This window comes from Cydia fagiglandana, chromosome 10 (assembly GCF_963556715.1).
Source record: "Cydia fagiglandana chromosome 10, ilCydFagi1.1, whole genome shotgun sequence".
In the NCBI taxonomy this organism is placed as follows: Eukaryota; Metazoa; Arthropoda; class Insecta; order Lepidoptera; family Tortricidae; genus Cydia; species Cydia fagiglandana.
Genome location: NC_085941.1, coordinates 6,734,882 through 6,741,488, shown reverse-complemented (window position 1 = coordinate 6,741,488; position 6,607 = coordinate 6,734,882).

Genomic DNA, 6,607 nt, shown 5'->3' with positions numbered 1-6,607 from the left:
TAGGCCAATTAATGGTATTTGAGGCCTTAAGGAAAAATACATTGAGAAAACAAATTACTTTTGTGCCAGTAACCTCGGACCGCGTGGAAAGAATGAAGCAAAGTCTAGTTCAGGCGCTACCCTTTTTGTCTTCCGATATGAGTCCTAATAGTATGTATAATTCATTCTTTCACACTTTTATGGAACATTATAACGCGATATTTACTTCAAAATCGGTCGTAGTTAGTGGTGCATCTGTTTTTAGTGAGTGGGCTACTGCGGACTTACATCAACGGAGACGTGAACTGTATGCTTTGTATGAGGAACGGCGGTTTAATACGAGTGATGAATTTAAAGAACATGTCAAGGAATATTCGAAGAAGTTTAAAATAGATTGTCATATAGCTAAGCGGAATTATCTAAGTCAGAAAATTAAAAATAGTCCGGACATTATTAAAGCAACTTGGAAAGTTATTAATGTGGAGACTGGTCGCTCGAAACACACAATGAAAGAACTGAAACTAAATATTGATAACAAAATTATAGATTCCAATTTAGAAGTAGCTACTGAATTTGAAAAATTTTTCACCGAGGTACCAGTATCCACAACTAAGGATTTAAATTCATCACCCTCATCTGCTGTTACATTATTAAAAGATAACGCTCCAGAGTGTTGTAGAGACCTTCATTTTGAACATGTTTGTACCTCAGATGTAATAAAGGCGTTTAAATCAATTAATGTCAAAAAAACGAATGACCTCTGGGGAGTCTCTGTCCATGCTGTCAAATCCTTAGTAGAAATTGTAGCGCCTGACTTGGTAGTTATATTTAACAACAGTGTCGATTGCGGCGAGTTTCCTGATTTAATGAAACATAGTAAAATAACTCCTTTGTTTAAATCTGGTAGCAGCTCTGACCCCACTAACTTTAGACCGATATCTGTGCTACCAACATTCAGCAAGATTTTTGAAAAATTAGTTCTTTCACAATTAGTACGACATTTTAACGGCAATAATTTAATGCATAATAAGCAGTTTGGTTTCACACGGGGTCGCTCAACAACCGATGCTGGTGTTGAGCTAATTAAGCATATTTTCGATGCCTGGGAGGAGTCACGAGATGCTTTAGGTGTCTTCTGTGATTTGTCTAAGGCGTTCGACTGCGTTTGTCATGAAACATTGATCAGGAAACTACACTATTATGGAGTTAGAGGATCGGCACTGAATTTACTTAAGTCCTACTTAAATGGTAGAATACAAAGGGTCGATGTGAGTGGACAGCGATCACCGGGGTCATTGGTCTCTATGGGTGTACCACAGGGGTCAATATTGGGGCCTTTCCTGTTCCTTATCTACATAAATGACTTGCCATTCCTTGTAAAGACCCACCATGACATAGTATTGTTTGCAGACGACACCTCACTTATTTTCAAAGTCAAACGACAGCAACAAGCGTACAATGATGTAAACGATGCTATTTCAAAGGTAGTAAATTGGTTCAATGTTAATAATTTATTGTTAAATGAGAAAAAGACTAAATGTATTCAGTTTGTCACTAGTAGTAACGTAAGGCATGTGCAAACAAGTGTCATTGTGAAGGATGAGGAATTGGAATTAGTTGATAGTACAGTTTTTCTTGGTATAACTTTAGATTCTAAACTTCAGTGGGGTCCCCATATTGCTACTCTTTCGAGTAGACTGAGTTCTGCAGCTTTTGCAGTGAGCAAAATCCGTCAGTTAACTGATGTGAAAACAGCTCGATTAGTATATTTTAGTTACTTCCATAGCATTATGGCATATGGTATTTTACTGTGTGGCGGTGCTTCAGAGATAAATACCATTTTTGTTCTGCAGAAGCGGGCTATTCGAGCAATATATAAATTGAACCATAGAGACTCACTTAGAGATAAATTCAAGGAAATTGACATAATGACAGTGCACTGTCAATATATTTATGAGAATATTCTGTATGTACATAAAAATATTGTTAATTTTAGGAAAAATTGTGACATTCATAATATTAATACTAGAAATAAACATAAGCTCGCAGTGCCCTTCACACGGCTCCATAAAATTAAAAAATCATTCATGGGTAATTGTGTAAGATTTTATAATAAACTTCCAAACCATATTACTGAATTATCAATTAATAAATTTAAAAATTATGTAAAGCGTAAACTTATTTCTAAAGCTTATTATACCACACAAGACTACATGAGTGATAAAACAACGTGGGATTAATGGTGACTCGAAATAGATAATTCAATGTATGTACTTCTTTGTTAAGTTTTATTGACATTTGTTATTGACATTTAGATTTTATTCTAGAAACATTCTAGACTAGTATTTTTTATACAATTTTTTTTATGTTTGACGATCTTTTTGTGAAATTCTTAGTATTAAATTTGATCTGTATAATAATCCAATATTACTATGGAATAATATTAACTTCAATAAATTGCTCTGATAATTAGCTTAAGATAATATATTATTATGTAAAACGTTCATAAGTGCTTGTTACTAGGCCTACATGAATAAAGTATTTTTGACTTTGACTTTGACTTTGACTAAGGCCTGCTAGGGTTTGAATATCAGATAACAGATAGCAATTTTCAACAACACGTGTCAGGATTGATGGTATTATAACAGAGGCCGATCTAGTCTAACGAAAATTCTACTAAAAAATTTAAGTGACTGCAATTTACAAACAATATTATATACAGTGGTATTACTAAAAGAAATTAATAACTAGCTTAAATAAAAAAAAGCCCCTGAATTCGCATTCTGACATTACGGGGGGTAAGCGATACTATGGGGCAAGATAAACTAATGCATAAATAAAATTAACTTAAAAATACGAATAGAAAGACTTTTAACCCATCTGACCTAATTTGCATTAATTATGCATAATTATGCATTTTATCTCAATGGAATAATGGGATGGGGCGATGGGGGTCTAATTTTCCTTGCAAGATTTGATTACATACCTAGACAACAGGTAAGGTGACTCTAAAAAAATACCGTGAAATCATCTGCCATCGTATTTCCTCTGGATTTTTCATTTATTTATGAAAACGACGTGTTTATGTCGTGTAAGTTACATTATTATTTTATAATAGAATCATTATACGTGGAAACACAAATCACACAAATGGCTCCGAGGGAGGCGACGGAAAATCGGCACTTACCAACAGGCCAACAGCATGCTGAGGCCGACCATTTCGTGGCTTCATCCATGACTTGTTTTTGTTTGGTTGTATTTTGTTTAGTATATTATATGCAATGCATATAAATGAGCAATTTATTATAACAAAAAAAAACATTCATAGTCATCATCGTGATCAGTAACGCAGGCTTCGTCAAGTGCTTACAAAAACAAATCACCTAGCTACAGGTTTCGTCACCTACTAACAAATGATAAGTATAATAATCCGCAACAGGCTTTGTCAATCTTAGACACTGAATTAAACTAGGCCAAGTCCCTACCCCCGACGACGACGGAACACAACTAATGTTTTTCTATTTCAATTAATATCCATTGTGTGTTTCTGGGTTTATCTATTATTCGCATTTGCATTTTGTGGGTAGGTGCGGGATGGAAATTACGTATGAAATCCTTGTATCAGATCAATGCTCGAGTTAATTAGGTACGATGCCATTTGTTTTTTTTAATTGTTCTTAGGATTCCCAGAAATTTTACACGTAAGTATAGGTAATTTTTACTCTAATTGACTCTACTATTATTCTGTATCTTTAGGTATTTAAAAAATAAACAAAATCTACACTCAAATGGCTTCTTAAGCCAGTTGAGGGTAGATGAAAACATTACATGATCAAATCATGGACATATATATTACTTGGTAAGGACGCGCCTTACGGGCACTACGAAAGGGGCCAGTTCATGGGTGTGAAAATCGCATTTATTCACACCAGCGCGCTCAGTCGGGAGCCGCGCGGAGCAATGTGAAGTTGTCACGTAATGCATTTTACAATTTAAAAAAAAGTCTAGTTATCTAATCTAAATCTAATGAATTGATGAGATTTCATTTTATCGGTAAGTAATTACAGATTACATTGATTTCTTGCTTAAAACAAATTTTAAGCGATCTTTATTTCGTTATTGCGCGTGCGGCCATGATGGCCTTAAGTACGTGCGCCGTCCAAAGACACATTATAAAATAGACTGCGCTCTCGTCTCCGGCGAGTGTGCCGAACGAGACGGCCCGAAAGGGAGACTTCTGACATTCATTAAAAAGACTGTCTATTTTGTGGGTTTTGACGTGCTGGTTTACTAACTTTCCATTTAATAAGAATATTTTCCCTTTAATAATAATATTTCTCTAAATGTTGTCATTTAGGAAATATAAAGCTTCTTTAAATATAAAGCTTTTGCTTAATTAAAAATATAATGTATTTATTTTAACATATTTTATATCTTTTACCTCCCACTTATTGCTACTTAATATTATATTAACCGACTTAATAAACTGGAACGGCAGAATTTGTAATTATGACAATTATTAATAATAAAAAAAGGCGCATGCTGCCTTGTTTAGCTGTCGCAACAATAGCAACATTCATTCAATTGTCACTTCGTCGTTGCGCTAAAGGAAAGAAAGGGACACCGCTCTCCATCGAGGTATTTTGTTCGGAGCGACGCGAGAGTGCAGTCTACTTTAACATATGTCTCCGACTTGGCCGGTAGTACGTATACTAACAACAGATGGCGCCTGTGTTTCTTAACGAGAATGTTCAGTCGGATTTGTATGAACGCGCTTATCCCATGAAGAATGGGATATTATATATTCACATATATATCGATGGTATTTCCATGAAGAAGATTCCTGTTTTTACCTGAAGGACGGTGCTTTTGAAAATATAAGGGAAGTTCGCTCGCCCTCTAGACATTTCTAGAACAGTCCAGAGCATTCGAGAGTATTTGAGAGCATTCCACAACATAGATCATTATGGAATATTCCAGAACACTCTCGACTGTTGTGGAATATGCTGGAATATTGGGGTGGCCCCATTGGGGTGGTTTGATTTTTTTACAACTACCACACAATCACATGTCAACTCTCTGAGCGAAGCCGGGTACCTCAGCTAATATTAAAATAGTTAAGTACCTACATTGTATGCGATGAATAAATGTTTTTATATTTACATTATATCCATTGTGTGTTTCTGGGTTTATCTATATTCGCATTTGCATTTTGTAGGTTGGTGCGGGATGGAAGTTACGTGTCATAATGACTCAACGTAGTAAATATTCTTTGTTTTTAAACGGTTTTATTTAGCTTGACCCCGTATCTTCTTTGTATATATCTACATATATATATATATGTGCTTCAAATCTTGCAATCGATTTTTCGACCACTTCTACTCAACCGATTTCGATGAAATTTGGCATCCGTATCAAGTCCCGGTGACAATGACTTTTTATAATATTTTCAACCCTGGACCTTAAACCCTGATGCTGCAGAAACACTGCTTACCATAACCGAGAGTATTACAGACTTGCTAGTTTAACTATATTATTGTTGCTATGAAACAAATCCTTAGTGACTTATTACTGACTTCCAACTCTTCAGTTCTGATGCTGCACGGTTACTGCCTGCCTTAACCACCAGGATTGATACAGTTCTGATACTAGAATAGGATTTTAAGTATTAGGCAGGGGCACTTGCATTTAATAATGGCCTCCAACTCCTCGATCGTGATGATGCAACATTACTGCCTGCCATAACCGACAGGTTGGAGAATGTGTCAATTTTAAAGTAGTGCTCTATGTTTTAGGAAGAGGCATTTACGTTTAATATTGTCCTCCCAAGTCATCAGTTCTGATGCTGCAGGGTTACTGCCTGCCTTAACCACCAAGATTAATAAAGTTCTGATTTCATAGTAGGATTTAAAGTATTGGACAGGGGCACTTGCATTTAATAATGACCTCCAACTCCTGGATCGTGATGATGCAAGGTTACTGCCTGCCATAACCGACAGGTTGGCGAATGTGTCAATTTTAAAGTAGTGCTCATTGTTTTGGGTAGAGGCATTTGCGCTACATATTGTCCTCCCAACTCATCAGTTCTGTCTGATGCTGCAGCCTGCAGGGTTACTGCCTGCCTTAACCACCAAGATTAATACATTTCTGACTTAAAAGTAGGATTTGAAGTATTAGGCAGTAGGGGCATTAGCATTTAAAAATGACCTCCAACTCCTCAGTCCTGATGATGCAAGGTGTGGCCTGCCCACACTATAGGTATAGCTTGGAAAATATGCGAAGTCCCAAGTAGGTAATCATTTTAGTATGAGGGCGCTTCGAGCCTTCCACCTTACGCGGTGCTCGGCTTTTGGTCTTCGCATTTAGACATGAGCACTAACCTGCCGGACGCTTCGGGCCTTCGGCCCTACGCGGTGCTCGGCCTTCGGCCTTCGCAATTAAGACACTTAACCATTGTTCTCTGTTCGAACCTGCCGGACGTTTCGGGCCTACGGCCCTACGCGGAGCTCGGCCTTCGGCCTTCGCAATTAAAACACTTAACCATTGTTCTCTGTTTAAGCACTAACCTGCCTGGAGCTTCGGGCCTACGTACGGCCCTACGCGGAGCTCGGCCTTCGGCCTTCGCAAT